The sequence below is a fragment of the Octopus sinensis genome, linkage group LG24, assembly GCF_006345805.1.
Source record: "Octopus sinensis linkage group LG24, ASM634580v1, whole genome shotgun sequence".
Lineage (NCBI taxonomy): Eukaryota > Metazoa > Mollusca > Cephalopoda > Octopoda > Octopodidae > Octopus > Octopus sinensis.
In genome coordinates this window covers 20,482,652-20,502,090 of record NC_043020.1, presented here as the reverse complement: position 1 = coordinate 20,502,090, position 19,439 = coordinate 20,482,652, and the positions used below count along the sequence as shown (strand labels likewise).

The window sequence follows — 19,439 nt, the reverse complement described above, 5'->3', positions numbered from 1 at the left end:
TGGTTTGAGTATTTCTTTGAAATATTGCAGCAACACCTCTTCCCATTGACAGATAATTACACATACACATATACATCCACAGGTCTTTATGCATGCAGAAAGACACACATGCTTATACACATATGTATTGTAGTTAATTCAACTGACACTTGCAAGTAAAACAATAGAATGAATATTTTTCTTTTAGTTGTATTTATTTTTATAGTTGTCATTGTTATAGTTGTAGTAGTGGTAGTTGTCTTTCCTTCCAGATCCTAGGACAGGACATTGAGAAAAAGGAAGATAGGTTTTTAACATCTAGTTTAAAGGGCAGAAGGAAACTGGATGGGAAGTGAACAGTGAGAGGAGGAGGAGGAAGGGGAAGTGGCAATAGCTTTAATATTGGTTGAAGTGATTATCTTAGTAGTAGCAGCAGCAGCAGCAACCATAGTGATGGTTATTGTTTTGTACATTGACACTAAACTACAAACCATTTTTTGCAGAGGTAAGATGAAATAGCAAGTTGCAATGGAAATGTTTTTCTACTCAGTGTCATTATTAGCAGTGATTTTAGTGACAATAGATAGAGAAGAAAGGTTAAAGAAAGATGGCTCAAGTAAAATTTCTATACTTTTGAAAAGTAACAGTGAGAAGAGGCAGAGCCTGTTGAGGCTTCTGTGACTGGTACAGAAGGTAGAAACTTATCCTCAAACTAGAGATTTAGTCAACATGCTTCTAACAGAGTCAGTCCAAAGACCAGATTGTAGTATTAAGTTAGATGATAGATTAAGTTCACCACCCGAGTTGACATACAGAGTGTGGTGTGCACTTGCACACACACCACATACCCACCTGTACTAATCTGTGTAGAATTACTGTTCTTATATACACATAATTACTTACAGCTTTTTACATTCTGAGTTCCAGTTCCTCCAAGGTCATTTTTGCATTCCTTTTAGAGTTGATAAACTAAAGCACCAATTAAGTACTGGGGCTGATAGTATCTACTACTATTGATAATTTTAATAACAAGAGCACTCAGAGAACGCAAACCTCCGCCAAGGCAACACCAATGTCCTCTCAATGATTTACCGGAGATGACTTTTAAAATGAGAATATCTGAAATAAACTCGACTGCTCTCACGAACAAGAATACTAAAAATGAACCCAACCACTCTCAAAAATTAAGTTAAAAAAACTGGTAAAATGATCCAGAATCCTTGTCTGGTACCTGATTGATCCCAATGGTAGTCATGGAATGTGAAGGTGGGTGCACAGGCCATGTTTGTAATGTTATGTGTGTGTCGTCTGCAATGGGAACAGGAACAGTTTTCTCTTTGAAGGCCTTTTTCAGTCTATCCACTGATATAGTATCTTTATGACCATTAAGGTCTATAGGGAAAAATTTATCCGTCCATGAAAGAAAATGGAAAGGACCTGCATACAGTGCTGTTAATGGAGGTTTAACAACATCGTTGCACACAAAAATGTGAATCCAAGAAGTAAAGCTTCCTTCAAGGCAGAGCTAGAAATGCAATTGTCAAGTAGGTCAGAAGTTTTAAACAGGTGCAATATATTCAAAATTGGTAAAACTAAAAATTGTTTAGATAAATTAAATTTATTATTATTACTGAATATGTTAGTCTTATTTAATTTCTGAACAGTTTTGCTGTTGTTTATTTATGTAGTTTGGTTTATGTATCCATCAGTTTCTACTAAGATAGAGATGCGAGTAAAATTGATAACAGAAAAATGAAAATAATGCCACCATAACTTACGTGGAAACCATGTTTGTGCTTTCTAAGGAGATAATCAGAGAAAGACTTGAAAGTGAATGTAATATCGTAACATTTCATGTAAAGTAAATATAACAAATAATCCAGAATCCTTGTCCAATACCGGATCAATCCCAAACTCTAATCAGTACGTGCCAGTCACAGGGCCAAACATCCCTGAAAGTTTCATCTGAATCCATCCAGTGGTTCTTGAGATATCTTGCCCATGGACAAACAAACAAACATGACTGAAAATAATACCACTGCCTTCACTAAGGCGGAGGTAGTAATAAAAATAATAATAATAATAATAAGGCAGGAAGCTGGCAGAATCGTTTGGTATGTCAAACAAAATGCCGAGCCACATTTCTTTCGACTCTTTCCATCCTGAGCCCAAATCCTGATGTCAACTTTGCTTTTCCTCTTTTTTTTTTCAGTAGGGGGGGGGTGATCAAATAAGTATCAGTTCAGCACTAGGGTCATTGTAATCAACTAACCCCTCTTCCTCCTCCTCCCCACAAAAAAAATTTAGTTTTTATGCCTATAGTAGAAATTATTATTATTGCAGGATATTGCTTTATAGTATTTCATTCTTGTTTCAAATCCTGCCTAAACTGACTTTAACTTTCATTTCTGTAGGTCTCTCAATAAAGTCATTAACAATCATGTACTGGAATTTATTGTCTGCTATCAATCATTATCATCATTTAACATCCATTTTTCATGCTGGCCTGGGATAGTTTGACAGGAGCTTCTAAAGTTAGAGGCTGCACCAGGATCCATTGTCTGTTCTGGCATGGTTTCTGCAACTGGATGCCCTTCCTAACAGCAACCACTTTACATTGTCTCAACAATTACTTCCAAGCCAATAAAGAATACTTCATGTGGTCATTCATATTGTTAGAAAAATCAACCAAATCTCTTTTATATCACATTCCATCATTGAAAAAAAATTGAAATTATCAGAAACCAGAGAAAATTTTTTAATTTTTAAAAAGTAATAGAAAATACAGGCTTTGATACCCTATTCTTCAAGAAAATGACAAGATTGTTATGATTGGAATGTCTTTACATTTTTATATTGAAATTTGTGAAAATTGTCATTGGTTGCATATTTCTAACCAATCTGTCATTATTAGTTCATAGTATTTCTGATAGTGAGGTTGACTCAATGCAGAACAAATATTTCAAGGGACTTCGTAATGAACTGGTTTTTCATTTTTCTCAACAAATACACATTCATGCACACATAATCCATTTTCTATACTTGCATGGATTTTTCCACTACACAAGTCTTGTTGCCACTTGTCATGAGATTCATTGTTATGCAATCAGTCAATCTTCACTACTACTTCTTATGGCTTTCTCTTCTGCTGGTTCTTTCCACTTGGATCCCTTAGCACTTTGTCAACACTTATCTTCACATATTACATGACCATATCACCACAGTCTCCTCTCTTGCACATTAAATCTGATGCTTTGTAAATCCAGTTTTTCTTTCAATGCATTTTGTGTTCTGTCTTTCATAATCACTAACATTACACATTTGGTGGAATATGCTCCTTCCATTTCTTTCCAGCTTTCACTCACCATCTGCATTCAATACTGCTCAGGTTTCACTACCATGCAGTATTGCACATTTTGCCTGAGCATCATATAATCTTCCCTACATTTGAAGAATGATTCTCTTTTGTTACCAGCAGAGGTAAAAAGTCTGTGAACTTGTTTACTTTTACTCTGGCTACTATTCGTTTGAACCTACCGCCACTGCTAATTAGGTCACCTAATTAATGAAGCTATCAACTGCTTCTAAAGAACTTTGAGCATTTGAAAGAATTTATTTCACTAATGTTCTGACTACTGCTGTGCCTCTGCTACATACAATGTCTGTCTTTGTCAACCTGTCTGATTCCACAACACTATTTGTGTACCCATAGTTTACATTGGATACCCTGTGTGGAATGCCTACTTAGTCTTTTTCTGTATATCAAGCATGATTACATCCTAGATGGTAGTTGAGCCCTTAATTTCCTCTTGAGTAAAACATTTTTCTTTGCTGCATTTACTTTGGCCTCTCAAGTTTTGGCAATGTTTGAAATTCCTTCTCTACATTTCAGCCCGTTTAATCAGGGTTCAACTTGGAGCTAAATAACAGCAGTTATAAAATACTACTACTGTTAATTGGTGACAGTTTTCAGTGTTTGTGGGGTGAAAATAGTTCTCAGTTGGGGGTGGGGAAATAATAATTCCATTCATTTGTGTTTCTGAAGATCATACATTTATTTTCTATTATATTTTTAAAATTTGAAAATTCTTCTCTGGTTTCTGAGAATTTCAAATTATTATTTTTATTCTTACTTAGATTTTTTTAAGTTAATCATTTGGAACAAAATAAAATGAAATATTTTTCAAACACAGCTTTTTTTTTCTTGAATTCTTCTTGAAATATTGTGTGTGTGTGTGTGTGTGTGTGTGTACTTGCACACTCATACACACATAGTGTTAAAGTGTTAATAATGTCATAATGAAAGAGACTGGCAAACTGAGACATTAACTTCCTTTATTTCCCACTCACATCCCTCTATTTACTACCCACCTTTTTCATATACCACCACCCCTATGCACCATCTTCTGTTCATTGGTATTGCTTTCACTCAATACAACTCACCTTTTTCATTTTCAAATGGAGTAGTGTCTCTTCACTAACAAATTTATGGTTTGGACAAACTTCACTACTACTACTACTACTACAACAGTTGCTACTGCAGCAACAACTGCACAGCTTGCGACTGCAATAGCAATAACATTTCCCAACAAACTTTTAGAAACATCAGACAAAACCTAACAAAAGTTGTAAATAATACTCTAGAAATATAATATTGCTTTTTTATTTACACTTTGGTTGTTTTGAAAGGGATTTGTGTACTTAGTGTGTATATGTATGTATTTGCATGTGTATGTGTGTTGGGTGGGTGGGGGGTGATTGTGTGTATTTGTATATGTTGGCAAGATTATGTCTGGGTGGGATTACATTTGTGTTTCTTGGTGAATGCGTATGGGAAGAATAATGTGTGTGTGTGTAATACACCCACAAGAAAAAACACTTTTATAAATTAATTTAGTCATTAAAGGTAAATACACATGTAAAGAAACACATGCCTAGTAAGACTGAACAAAGGTAGAAATTATTGTGCCCTTCTGACAATGTATTTAATTCACTCTAGAGCTGAATGCAGGGTTATGCAGGGCAGGTACATAAGGCTTGAGAACCATTGAAAGTTATACCCATCTAACATCAAAATTATTGCCTTTTTTTGAATTATGAATTATGAGAATCAAAACTACAATCATTCGGTCATGAGTGCAACCCCCTAACCACTATGCATACACACACACACATACACACCTACATGTATGTGTGTGTCTATGCTAGCATGGGTTGGATGGTGTGACCAGAGCTGGCAAGCCAGTGGGGCTGCACCAAACTCCAGTCTGATTTGGCATAGTTTCTACTGCCAGCTGGATGCCCTTCCTAACACCAACCACCTTACTGAGTGTGCTGAAGCTTTTATGTGGCACTGCACAGATGCTTTTACATGGCACCACTATGAGTGCTTTACACAGTCAGAAGGATTGGTGCTAACACTTCATCTGCAGGGTACAGGTCTTCTGGAGTACAGCCAGGTGCTAGGTATCTCACTCCTTTGTCATCTTGCCTGAAAGGTTCAGCTTCCTGGGGTTGTTCTTCAGTACTTCATCTCGTGTCTTCCTGGGTCTACCTCTTACATATGTTCCATCCACTCTGAGAGATCAGCTCTTCTTTATGAAGCTGTCAGCATCCCTCCACATCACATGACCAAACCAGCACAGTCTTCTCTCTTGCACAGAGCAACAAATTCCTCTTATGCCTAATTTCTCTCTCGGAACACTGACACTCTGTTGAGCATGTGCACTTACATTATACATCCAGCGGAGCATACTAGCTTCATCCCTTTCTAATCTTCACATGTCCTCTGGATTCATGGCTCACATCTCACTACCATGTAGAATTGCTATCCGTATACATGCATCATACAATCTTTCTTTCACTTGGAGAGAGAAACCTTTCATGGTCAGCAGTGGTAACAGCTTTCTGAATTTCCTCCATCCTATTTGTATTCTAGTTGCCACACCTCCATGCATCCGACTACTAATTTGGTCCCCTAGGTAGCAGAAATTATCTACTTCCTCTAATGAGCCATCAGGGTATTTGAGAGATACATCTTTTATCTTTTACTTGTTTCAGTCATCCTGGGACATTACCTTAATGGAATTTTTAGTTAAACAAATTAATCCAGTACTTATTTTTTAAAATCTGGTACTTAATCTATTAATTCTTTTTGCTGAACTACTGAGTTATGGGTATATAAACAAACCAACACCAGTTGTCAAGCAGTGGAGCCAGGGACAAACATGGACACAAAGACACACGCACACACACAGAGTGGGCTTCCACACAGTTTCCATCTACAAACTTCATTCACAAGGCTTTGGTCTTCCCTGGACTATAGTAGAAGACACTTAATCAAAACCATGTGGTTGCAAAGGGAGCTTCTTAACTGCACGGCCATGCCTGCACTAAGCCCATGATGTTCTGTATTCTGGGTATATATATATATATTATATATATATATATATAATATATATATATATATATATATATATACACCCTTACTCACAAGCCCTATCATGCTGGCCTAGGTTGATGGTTTGACATGAATTAACAAGCCAGAGGGCTGTGCTGAGGTTTGACATAGTTTCTAATTATAGGCTTGCTTGACTTGTGTTGAGTTGTCTAAGCAACAAGTTAGCCTCTACATGGTTGTTCAATCTGCTACAAATAGCAGCCAACTCTCCTTCAAACAACATACCATTTTGAAAAAAGCACTCATAGGATATTATAGTCCATGACATACTGTACTTCGAACAAATTGACAGGATGACATAGCTGAAATATTTTTGATCCTTGCTGCACTCAATCAGAGCTGACCAGGAGCTAAACAATAACATTTGAGAAATCTGACATAAAAACCAAATACAGAAAGGGAAGTGATTAATATAATTAGTAATTACTTGTTGAGAGATTGCTTCCTCTCTGGTCACTTTTGATTGTGTTCTAGCTAACTGTAGTCTTCATTATATTATACATCATGGCCTGGAGCTATGCAGCACATAGCTAGGATATATCTGTTTTGACATTTAGTCTGATTAAAAGTTGTGGTAATGGTCAAAGCAGAGTTAAAGTGGACCTAATTCCTTCAGAATTGTGCAGCAGCTCATAATCTAGTATAATTATGGATGTTGTTGTTTTGGTATTTAGAAGTGTTATTGTGCTTCAGTGTACAGACAAACCAGCAACATTTGGACAACAAGATGAGAGTTGATGTAGTTCAGTATGAAATATGTTGTAGTATTTTTTTAGTGTGGGGTCAGTTTATATTGACAAGAGAAAGCTACAGAGATATTCAGTTGAACCAGTAAGGGACACTATACTTGCTCAATCTTTTGGAAATAGCAGCCAAATCTCCCTCAAATCAATACTTACCACCTTAAAAATATATGGGATAATATCTGAATACAATGTCTGAAAATACAATAGGATGGTAGGAGATGGAATGCCTTTAATCATAAATCCGGTCATTCAGTTTTGATCTGGGGTTACAAACCAAAATAAGATATGCAGTAGTTAGTTAAACACCTCATGGATATACTTAATAGTGATCGACTCCACCTTTCACTTTCATTGTTCAAAAATCCCGATAATTTCCCAGTCAACTGTAAACCATCTTACTGGTATCAAAAATATTTTGTACTGGATCTTGAAAGTCAGTAATATAGGATTTGTCAGATTTATTAGAATGTCAGTTACGTTTTTTACATTCTGAGTGAAAATCATGTAGAGGTAAAATTTACCTTTCATTCTGCTGAGGCTGATAAAATATCAGTTAAATAGTGGGAGGGTGATTTCACTGATTATACTCCTCCCATAAATCATGTGACTCTGAGTCATGTGTTAAAAATTGATTTGAAAACTTAAAAGATGTTACTTAATTTTGAATATCAAATTTACACTGCTGAGTTCAGCATTGTAAATACGCCAAGCTAAATTGATCAGTGGAGTAATAAATAAGAGATCTTTATTAGAAAGGTTCAAAATAAATGGTATGAAAAGTTTGAAAATTTGTTGTTATATTGGCATTAAAGAGTTTTCTATAATATTCTGGTTAAGAAGTTTACTTCAGATTCATATACTTTCGGGTTCAGTTCCACTGGGCCAAGTGTCTTACACAGTAACCTCAAACAGATGATGTTGGATTTGATTAATGGAAACTGGGGAAGCTCATTGTACATGTGTCTATAAATATATGTATCTATATATCTTTTGCTGATGTATATCGGGGGGAAATGTGAACCATTATTGTGAAAAAAGTACTCTCAAATAAAAATACTCTACATTTGTTCTACCAGATCAGCCCTGATCAAGAAAATGTTTCATCGTAGATGTTCTAGCTGTGGCCGTCCATCATTTTTACAGGCACATTATTCCATGTTTCCTTCCTTTTTTTTTAAGCTTGTAGAGTATAATTTGAAGCAGATTTGTTTCCTATTTTTAGCAAGTCGAATGACTATATAAAGGTTTCTTCTTTGACACAAAGTGATAGATTTTTTTAGTGGTTTAGTCAGAAAAGAAAGAACAGTGTCCATGACAAATTGAGCAGGATAAATTGAGGAAGTTATTCTTAACTTGGACGGAGGGGAAAGTGGTGATGTTAAGCAGGGCAATAGATTGTGTCAACCAACAGCAAAAACAGTTCTTCCAGTGGGCTTCTACACAGTTTCCATCTACTAAATATAATTCAGCACTTGAGTTGATCCAAAGTTATAATGGAAAACAAAATGTTGCACAGTGGGATTGAGCCCAAAAATACATAGATGTGAAACAAACTTCTTAATTCCACAGACAAAAGTAGACCCAAGTAAATTTGACTAAAAGTAGAAACTGTTAAGACAGCCATGGGGATATTGGGTTCAGTATTTGGGATAATACAGGATCAAGACAAATAATTGAAACTAGTGAGACCCATGAATATTTCCAGGAGTTAATGGCAAACCTACTGGGTTACTCCTGGAAACTTTATCCAAAAACCTGAAAGCGTAACCTGTGTTGTGTTTATATCAAAAGATAGTCGCTCATATGTTAATCATTGAAAAGTGATGGAAATTGGAATATGATGATTATAATGCATTTTATATATATACTTTATATATTTTATGCCCAATTTTATAGATTTAATATACATCACTCATGAAATAAATATTCACTCATATTTTCCCCCAAAACAGAAAAAATTACATTTTAAAATTTACATGGTCACAATTTCATATCTAGAAAACAAAATTTTATAGTTAAAAAATTATTTTATATGTAAAATATAGGGGTCACACTTTGACAGGAGTAAAAATTTAATGCAACATGGCATACTCTGAAAACTTCATCGTTGGTAACTTATAAGCCAAGGCAGTGGGTCAGAGGCAATACACATTTCAGTTTACATACACCTTTCAATCCAATACTTCTATGTTCTTTGTGTAAGTTCTCACACTTCTTTTCCCTTGTTTGTCAATATTGATAACTTTAACTCTCACATCAGATAATTTGCAAGCCCTTGAGAATGCAACATATAGCTGACCATGGCTGAATACAAGTTCGGACAAGAACAGCCCCACTTTATCATATGTCTGCCTTTGTGATTTATTGATAGTCATTGCATAATGACAGGCAAATGGGAAAATGGCTTCTTTCTAAGATGAAGGGCAAGTTTGGGATGAACATGCATTAAGTTATAGGTGATATAAAACACTTAGTTCAGTTTTAAAAAATTACTTTTCATTATGCACTAACAACTGCCTCTCTCTCTCTCTCTCTCTCTCTCTCTCTCTCTCTCTCCTCTCTCTCTCTCTCTCTCCTCTCTCTCTCTCTCTCTCTAATCTCACCATCAGAACATCACCCCTCTGCTAAAATTATATTCCTAACTCTCCTCCATATCACTACCTTCAACTAACTTTTTTAAGTACGTAATAAATATTGTTCTACCTACCATATTATAGACATTTCTCATTCCCTCTTTTTCTTTCTCTCTTTCTACCTCACTCTTCACCTTATCCTCTTTTTCTCTCTCCCTCTTTTCTTTCTCCCTCTTTTTCTCTAATCACATGAAAGTGTTACCAACGGGCTAAGTAATGTAATGACAATCATAATTATTATAAGATGGTGTTATGTAGACCTTTCTTATTGATGTAAACAGAGAGGAAGTAGATTTAGCAGCAGCAACAGCAGTACCACCACTGTCACCATAGTCAATGTTGCTGCTGCTCCTGCTCCTGCTATTCTTTCTGCCCCTGCTATTGTTGTTGCTGCTCTTCCTGTTATTGTAATAGTTAAAATTACAATGTTTCTGTTTTTTGTTTTTTTTTTTTGTTACAGTCAAAGCATTGATTTTTTTCTTTTTTCTTTTTTGCAGGATATTATTTTACTACTTACATAGTGAAAGCATTTCAGAGGTTAGTAATTACCAGCTTTATTCCCTTTCAAACTTTCATCACCATCATCAATTCCAGCTTCATTACCATAATAATATTACAACAGTTTTTCCATGCTGGACAGGTTGTCAATTGTTGCAGGTCATAACATCTTGCACACACTGAAACAGAGAAAACTAACGAATGTCATTGTCATGCAAGGCTTACTTTGAAAACTCAGTACATTTTACTGTACCACCAGTACAAGTATATTTGTTCCATTGCAGGAGGATTAGAGGTTCTTCTCTATACTTTATCAATCCTTATTCAGAGGTGCAGCCATCCAACACATGCATACACAATTGAGTATATATATATATATATATATATATATATATATATAAATAAATAAGGATAAGATCGTTATTTAATATCGATCTTATCAAGTGGCCAGCATGGGAATAAAAACCTTCATTGGTAATAATTATTATTAAAATTATAATTTAGGGTATCTAAGAGATACATACCCTTCCCTCTCCACTTGTTCCCTACCTATTATTACTTTATCCCTTCTCTTCCTACTATCTCTTTTTGACGTCAATTCTTCTAACGGTTTTAAAAAAACACTCATTATCGCTTTGTTTACCATGTAGGCAATCATCAAAATTTTTGTTTGTCTTGTTGTCGAGAGAGGCTCCCTTTCTTTCCTGATGAGAAGATTGCATAATGTACCCTTTATTCCTTTGGAATGAAAACATGCTGTCTTCGAAACATGTGCCGAGAGTAAAGGAATTTTGTTAACATCTTCGTTCAACTCCATTCTTTCATTTATTCATATACAACACACAAATTTCTACACATGAACCCAGAGTTTCTACCCTTGACAGGTCGCTTCAACCGTGTTTCTGACGTGAATTTACTACCCAGGTTTCGGTTAAACGAATTTTCCATGCTGACGATAAACATAGGATAATTCATTCACCTACTTAAATATATATATATATATATATATAATATACTATGAATATAATATAACATAAAAAATTATTAAAAAACAAAAAAGCCAACAATTTGTTTCAACTTATATATATTATTTGATTTATAAACAATTCGTATCCATTTATATAAGTCTCTTCAGGGCTTCGGTTCAAATTCTATGTGAAAGGACAGCTAGATTGCAAAAAAAATATTCAAATATCTATGTTTAGGAACGTGAGTGTTAACTTTGCAACTACATAACAATTACAGTTAAAAAATTCAAAAAAATTATAACGGACAAAATAATTAAGTAAATAGAGTCTACAACTATCGAAATATATTTCTATGTTTCTCAAATAATATTAATCCAAATTCCTTTAGGTCGAAGACAATCTTTGGCTATTTTAATAACATGCAACAACAATATATAAGTATATAAATTAATTAATTATCAGGGTCTTCCTTAATCTAGAGATGGTAATTAAACATGTAAATAAATATTCATTCTCTAAATGTGCATATGCATGTTTGAGAGAAACCACTTCTAATATTATAACTAATGATTTATTCATATGCAATACTTTTCATTTATTTATAATTACACAAAGAAAAATTATATAAACAATAATATAGTATTATATTAATATAATGGTAAGCTGTAAAAACACTGCCAGATCTGACTGGCCTGGTGCAGCCTTCTGTATTTGGTTTTTCTGTATTGTGTAAAAACATCCTGATGAGGGGAGTGAAATATATCATATTACTTGGCACATCTGTGAAATGGCCCTAGATGGAATTTTTAAATTTTTGTAATATTTTCGAGGTATTTTAGTACGTCCTTTTAATGTTTTATCATCTCAAATTTTTCTTACACCAATATATTGTAACTTTTAAATCTAAAATTCACTGTGGTTTATGTATCATATTTATATTTATTTTTATATTTATATATTTGGAATTTTTATATCCATTTTATAAATGTAGAAGAATATTTGCATATATTTGATTTTGAGTGTGGTTATTAATTATGTTCCTCTAGTTTCCGCTTGCATTGCCTCCATTGATATTATTAAGCGGAACAGTCTGTATTTTATTTGCAAGTATTGTTAACACTAGCAATCTCAAAATAAAGCAGTGTATTTTATAAATATATATATTCATATATGTAAATATATATATTTATTTAAACAAGTATTAAAAATGCAGAAAAGATGTTGAATCAGAAATAGATATATTATAAAACTGAATTCAATGCATACATACGTTTCGAAAAACAATGCAAAAATGTAAGAAAAAAATTAAACCATAGTGATTTGAATTAGAATTGAAAATAAAAATATAAGATAAAAATAAAATTAAAAATTTAATTTATGCATTGTCATTCTCATCAGTGAGGAATCTTTTGAAGAACATCAGAAAAGTTTAATAAGATGAAACAAATGAAATAAAAATAAAATAAGATACAATAAGAGAACACAGATGGGGTAATAAGAGAAATCGGATAATTTACAAACCAAGTTGAGAATAGGAAAAATAATGATATAAACAATAATAATAGTGAGAGAAACGAAAAAGAAAAATAAGAATATATCAATGTGTATGCAAGTGTAAGAATCTAATAGATGTGTTAAAAAAAATAATAATAATAAACACCGTTCTAGACAAAATACAGTGTAAACAAGGCCACGTGTGTTTATAGAGTTCAATGTAACCCCATTTATTCAAATAGCCCTATATCTTCTACCAATGATCCCCATAACCACGCAAACTCTATCTCTACCAATACATATACACATAACAACAGTGAGCCTAATATTGGTAACAATTGTAGCTGTAGAAACCCTAACACCTGTGAGGTTAAAGGTAATTGTAAAATGAAAAATGTATATAAAGCCACTATTACTACACTTGATCTCTCTAGGTTCCATTATATAGGTTGCACACAGAGACCCCTTTTAAATTACATTTGAATAATCATAAGTCAATTTTTAATGATCCTCAGAAAGAAAATAGTACTAGTTTATCCAAAAAGGTATGGCAACTCAAAAGAGATGACATAAATTTCTCAGTTTTGGAATATTGTTTCTTAATAGAACTTGTCCACTATGCCTAGAGGAGTCTTATATAATTATGAAAATGAACGATTGTCTTAAATTTGAGAGCTGAAAGAGTTTTTTTCTTGTAAGCATATGTCCAAATTTCTCTTCATTAGCCTTAAATAGTTTTATTGATTACCTCTTCCATTTTTTGTTTGTTTTTTTCTTTAGGTATTTCATGTATGTTTATCTTCTCGGTGTGTGCCGGTGTGACACTATGTTTATGCACTTGTGTTCTTGTTTACATATATATGTATGTATGCATACATGTATGTGTTTGTATGGGTACAAGTACATATGCATATATATATATATATAATATATATATATATGTATGAAATACAAAATACACAGTTATATCTTGAGATAGCTAGTAATAACAATACTCAAAATATAATACAGACTGGAGTTGTTGTGCTCCAAATGAGCTATATTCCACTTCTTAATTTAAGCGGAGGCAATGTGAGCAGAAACGATCACTATATATGTATGTATATGTATATAAATATATGTATATATGTATGTATGTATATATGTATATAATATATATATATGTATATATATATATATATATATATATATAGCTCCTGGGGCTAAAAACTACAGTAGCATCCACCCTTAGGGGTAGCCATATTGAAATGGCAAATATATGTCACGATTATATATATATATATATATATATATATATATGTATATATATGTATATATGTATATATATGTATATATGTATATATATGTATATATATGTATATATGTATATATATATGTATATATGTGTATATATATGTATGTATATATGTATATATATGTATATATGTATATATGTATATATATATATATATATGTATATATGTATATAAAAATATTTATATATATATATATGTATATATGTATATAAATATATTTATATATATGTATATATGTATATAAAATATTTATATATATGTATATATGTATATAAATATATTTATATATTTATATATATGTATATATGTATATAAATATATTTATATATAATATATATATATATAGTATATATATGTATATAAATATATTTTTATATATATATATATATGTATATATGTATATAAATATATTTATATATATATATATATATATATATTGTATATATATATATATATATATATATATATATGTATATAAATATATTATATATATATATATGTATATATGTATATAATATATTTATATATATATATGTATATATAATATATATATATATATATATATATATGTATATAAATATATGTATATATATGTATATATGTATATAAATATATTATATATACATATATATATATATATATTTATATATTTACAGAAAGAAATATATTTATATATATATATAGGGAAAGGAGCCATGGTGGAGTTGCTGTATACATCCGAGATGACCTCACACCCCAGGTCTTAATGACATACTCAAATGTGACGCTTTAATTGTATACATAAGACAACATAATATAGTCATATGCAATACATATTGCCCACCGGATGCCCCAAGTCACATAGGCAAGTTTGAAGATTGCCTCACAAGAATTAAAGAAATCCTCATGAATCTGGAACACCACGTGACCATATTTCTTATGGGTGATTTCAACTTCCCCAACGTCAAATGGCCCGAAGGTCACATACTCTCAGGAATGAATCATTGCAAGCAAGTACAGGTGGAGTCCCTGCTCAACTTCACCAATGCCTTATTCATGGAGCAAGTTGTACTCAAGACAACTAGGGCGAATAACATTCTGGATCTCTGCTTCATGAACAATATGGACATCATTCATGATGTGAAAGTGACACCGACATCAGTTTCGGATCACATCATAATAGAGCTGTCTATGTTTGGGCCAAAAGTAACCAGAGACATACAGCCTAAAGGAAGCACCCGAAATCTCTCCAATCTGAACTTCCACAAAGCAGATTGGAAATCGATCCAAAAAGAGATCCTCAGAGAGGACTGGCCAGAATGTCTCTCCACACCAGACATTGACATGAAACTAGAATGTTTCATGTCTTCTGAAAGAGCTGCAGCCATGCTGATGCACCGCCGTTTTGTGCTACACTGTTATTACTAAGAGCCTCCTGTAATATGTGGCACTTGGTGAAGAATGGAGTTTGATATAGCTACCCTCATTTGCAACTCTTGCTGTGAGGTAGGTTCATCTGGGACTCTCGACAGGAAGAGTTCCAGCTTTGATTTAAAAACTGCTACATCTACTTTGTGCAAGTTCCTCAGACTCTTTGGGAAAATATTAAAAAGCTGTGGGCTCTTGAATTCCAGGCTGTTGCAGTAGCTGGTCCTGAAGCGTGATCGCATTGCTGGGATCTTTGGCACTATGCAATGTTATCCTGTTCTAGCATTGGTGTAGCTTTCAGTGCCAAAATTTGGCACAATTCCTTCCAGGATCTTCCAGATATATATTACTGCATACCTCTCCCGTCTTCTCTCCAGGGAGTAGAGTCTTAGCTGTTTCAACCTTTCCCAGTAGCTGAGCTGTTGCAAAGAGATGATCTTCTTTGTGAATCTTCTCTGGATTGCTTCAAGGTCCGCTGTTAATTTCACACTGGTGGGTGACCATAGCTGTGAGCAGTAATCCAGGCGGCTGAGGATGAATGTCCACCAGAGGACCATCATGGTTTCCTTATCTATGGTTCTGAATGTTCTTAGGATCCATCCAGCCAGTCGTTTGCACTTTGTCGCCATCTTGGTAATGTGCACTTGGAAAGAGGTATCATCACTCATGTCGATACCCAGGTCCCTCACAGACATAGGCTCTGGGATTGAAATTACCTATGGACCGGTGTACCCTGTAAGTTTAATATTCAGTTTTGGATGCTGGTAGCGCAGAGCCTGGAATTTTTCAGCATTAAACTGCATATTATTATCCTCTGCCCATCTGTAGATTGAGTCCAACTCCTGCTGCAGGTGTGCAACATCGCTGGGGTTCTGTATTTTCTATGAGACTTTCATATTATCTGCATAGCTTGCCAGAGTGGCTATCCGGGCATTTGAGGGCATATCTGAGAGGGCCACTATAAAAAGCAGTGGTCCCAAGACAGTGCCCTGTGGAACACTGCTCACTATTTGTGTGTTCATAGAGGTGGCTCCATTAACCACTACTGCCTGACTCCTATCTTTCAGGAAGTCATGTAACCACACTCCAAGTTTTCCAGCTATGCCGAGGTCACGCTCTATCTTTCTATATCCGCTCAGTCGAAGTCGACTCTCGGTCACTCGTTGGATCAGTGTCCTCCAGTCAGTTCTATCCTGGGCCACTTCTTTCAGATTGGCTATGTCCATTCCGGCATCACTCTTGCTGGTGTCAAGTCAGCGGGTTCTTGGTCGGCCTCTTCCTCTCTTGCCACTGACCATTTTGAGCTTGATGTCCTTCTCCACATTTGATTTGTTGAGTAACTGCTTCAACACCCAGTCATAATGTTGTAAGAGCTGGGTCAGGCAGCTCTTACCTGGTCGAAAACCATGCTGGGTATCACTCAGCAAGTTATTTTCCTCAAGGAATGCAATTAGTTTCCCTCTGACTATCCGTTCCGTGACTTTGCTGATGTGTGAAGTCAGAGAGATAGGCCTATAGTTTTTGGCATCTGCTCTACTTCCCCCTTTATGTATTGGGCATATTATTCCCTCCTTCAGCTTGCTTGGCAGTTTGCCATTTGTAAGAAAGCTCTGGAAGAGAATCTTGAGGGGTTTTGCCAGGGCATGCTTACACGCTTTGAGGAGCATTGCTGGGAAACCATCAGGACCAGCAGTTGAGTTTGTGCCCACTTCATCTATGGCTAGTAGTATATCTTCTTTGCTAATGTCAATGTATTCCATTGTAACTGCCTCGCTGGTTATAGGTGACGCGGCAAAGAAATCCCTGGTTCGTTCTCTTGTCTGTGCTCCAACGGGGTGGTAAAGACATTTTTGGACTGGTCATTCAATATCTCACTGATCTTAGTTATATATAAATGCAAAGATATAAGCAGAAAAAGGAGAAATATAGAGCGATATGTGAATTAAAATAAAAGCTTAAAGGCTTGGAATTTGATATATGTAGTGGAAGTAAATGTTAGAAGAAAATCAATGTTCAAATTATATAGGATGTTAGATATCATTTATATGAACTAAAGGTATGTTTCTGCTAATGTTTATACCTTTGGTTTTAGCTAGGTTGACTCTTAAGCCTTTCGATTCTAATCCTTGTTTCCACACCTGAAACTTCTCCTCTAGTTCTGATAGTGACTCAGCAATAAGAGCAAGGTCATCAGCATAGAGGAGCTCCCAGGGGTATCCTGTCTTGAATTCCTCTGTCATTGCCTGGAAGACTATGATAAATAGGGGAGGGCTGAGGACTGAACCTTGGTAGACCTCTACCTGGAACTCTTCACTTTACTTGTTGCCAACCCTCACCTTACTGACAGTCCCTGTAGATGGCTTGCACAGCTCTCACTAACCATTCATCTATCCCTAGTTTCCTCATTGACTACCAGATAAGGGATCGGGAGACCCTGTCAAAGGCTTTCTCCATGCCAACAAAAGCCAGGTACAGGGGTTTACCTTTGGCTAGGTATTTCTCCTGCAGCTGTCTTACCAGAAGTATAGCATCAGTGGTGCTTCACCCTGGCACATACCAAAACTGCATCTCCTCTAGACTGACCCTCTCCCTAATTAGTTAGGCTACAACCCTCTATGTAACCTTCATTACCTGATCCAACAGCCTGATACCTCTGTAATTATTTGTATCTAATGCATCACCTTTACCTTTGTAGCAGTTGACTATGGTGCTGCTATACTAGTCATTGGGTATGACTCCTTCATGTATCACCTGGTTGACTATACAGGTGACTAGGCTATAGCCAACACTGCCAGATATTTTGAGCATCTCTGCAGTGATTCCTGATGGACCGGGTGCTTTCCCTATCTTCATACCCTTAATTGCTTTATCTGTCAAGGCACTGTCAGTTTCGATAGCTGGTCCCTCTATTAGGTCGGCATTCAGCAGACTCTCTTTCTCCCATTCATTCTCTTTATTTAGCAACTTTTCATAGTGGCATCTTGTATATATAGATATGTAAATATATTTATATGTATAGGCAAATAAGAAAATGGTGAGGATAAAAAATCGACAAACATCAGCCTGTAAACATTCGATTATATTTATTTATTAATTTCTTACAATCATATGTATAATTGATCCAAATAAACAAATGAAATAAGCAAATAAATAAGTAAATAAGTAGAAATAAATGAATAAGAATAAAAGAGTGTACAAATACTAAACTCTCTTATGGCTGTTTTTACCATAGGGTTGCCAAGTCTTCCAAGTTTTCCACATCATGCCAGTGATATACAGTGATCTTAGAAATGTTGAACAAACATTGGAAAGCGGTTGGACAATGGTTGAGCCCCAAGGCTTCATCAGATAGACCAAATGTTAGGAAACTAACGTGTGTGGAAGTAAGTTAAAATAATAAAGTTAAATAAAAATAATATAATAGAAATAGTAGTAATAGTAACAGCTCAACCATTGTCCAACCCCTGTCCAATGTTGGTGTTAGGAAGAACATCTAGCTGTAGAAACCTTGCAAGATCAGATTGGAGCCTGGTGTAGCCAATCCCCAGTCAAATCGTCTGACCTGTGCCAGCATGGAAAACGGACGTTAAACAATGAGGATGTTGATGATACAAAGCAAATATATTGAAGTACACAACCATATATAGATATATTGATCTGCATATATAGATCCATAGATATACACACATGTACATACATATATAAATACATATACATACAAATGGATGTATAGAGATACATGTCCTCACATGCATATATACGTATACACATATGCACACACGCACATATACATACATATACTTATACCCAATATATACACATAGATATACATACATATGTGTGTGTATGCGTATGTGTGTGAGGGTTCATGGCTTAGTGGTTGGGGTGTTGCTCTCACCATCACAAGATCGTGATTTCAATTCCTAGACTGGGTGGTGTGTTGTGTTCTTGAACAAAAC

General features: G+C 34.6%; 1 protein-coding gene across 4 annotated transcripts in view; it reads left to right on the top strand.

Moving 5' to 3' along the window:
• The window catches only part of LOC115223835 (histone-lysine N-methyltransferase trr), a 515,381-nt gene that overhangs the window by 218,759 nt on the left and 277,183 nt on the right, over positions 1-19,439 (top strand). For all 4 annotated transcript variants that reach the window (XM_029794516.2, XM_029794515.2, XM_029794512.2 and 1 more), the window contains exon 3: positions 10,316-10,355. The gene's annotated coding sequence lies outside the window, so the exon portion shown is untranslated. The remainder of the gene's footprint in view (positions 1-10,315; positions 10,356-19,439) is intronic.